This window comes from Magnolia sinica, chromosome 7 (assembly GCF_029962835.1).
Source record: "Magnolia sinica isolate HGM2019 chromosome 7, MsV1, whole genome shotgun sequence".
In the NCBI taxonomy this organism is placed as follows: Eukaryota; Viridiplantae; Streptophyta; class Magnoliopsida; order Magnoliales; family Magnoliaceae; genus Magnolia; species Magnolia sinica.
The window spans coordinates 62,027,266-62,028,222 of record NC_080579.1 but is presented as its reverse complement, the minus strand read 5'-3'; the positions used below and the strand labels follow the sequence as shown (position 1 = coordinate 62,028,222).

At 41.5% G+C, this 957-nt stretch overlaps 1 non-coding gene across 1 annotated transcript; it reads left to right on the top strand.

Moving 5' to 3' along the window:
- Positions 1-328: 328 nt before the first annotated feature.
- Positions 329-435, top strand: LOC131252287 (small nucleolar RNA R71). Its single transcript, XR_009174320.1, has one exon. It is a non-coding gene; the product is annotated as a small nucleolar RNA R71 (small nucleolar RNA).
- Positions 436-957: the final 522 nt, after the last annotated feature.

The following is a 957-nucleotide window of genomic DNA, read 5'->3' as shown; positions in this document are numbered from 1 at the left end:
GATGCCGCAAACAATTTCATTGACCTTATCCTTCTTTCCTTCCATGGCCTCAACTTTCCTTATGAGTGTAGTCACTTTACACTTGAGATCATCCTCTTCTTTCAAGAAATATAATCCACCTTTTTCCTTTAATTGAGTCGGCCTAGACGTGGTGTTCGCCATTGGGTAATAGTCCCATGATTGTGTTTTTTCAGCGAGACTATCGAGGTAATCCCATACCTCGTCAACATCTTTGTTGATGAACTCTCCATTACACATTATCTCGACCATTTGGCGCATGGAAGATGTCAGTCCATTATAGAAAAAATTTGTAATGCGCCACGTTTCAAATCCGTGTTGTGGGCATGAACTGACCAAATCTTTGAACCTTTTCCAACATTGGAAGAATGTTTCAACTTCTTTTTGGGCAAAGTTCATGATTGCTTTTCTGAGGGTAATCGTTTTATGATGTGGGAAGAATTTTTTTATGAATTCCCTCTGCATATCGTTCCATGTGCCAATGGATCTAGGACGCAGTGAATGTAACCACGTCTTAGCTTTCTCTTTTAAGGAAAAAGGAAAGAGTTTTAGCCTAATTGTATCCTCAGATACATTAGGAAAACATAATGTAGCTATAATCTCATCGAACTCTTTCAAATGCAAATATGGACTTTCTGATTCAAGTCCATGGAATTTGGGAAGGAGTTGGATAACTCCTGGCTTGATGTCCATTTGTCCTGTGTTTTCATGAAAAATCATGCATGAGGGCATACTCACTCCCGCCGGTTGTAGATAATCTCGTAAAGTACGAGGTGGGGGTGCCTGTTGTACCTCATTTTCATCTTGGGTATCCTCCACCCTGGGTGGAAGTAGAGGAGGTTGGTCTTCAGCCATAACCTCAGTTAACTCAGGGGATTTCGAGCGGTGTCTAATCCTGCGATGGATAGTCAACCCCTCAACCAATCCTCCTTCAGTCAA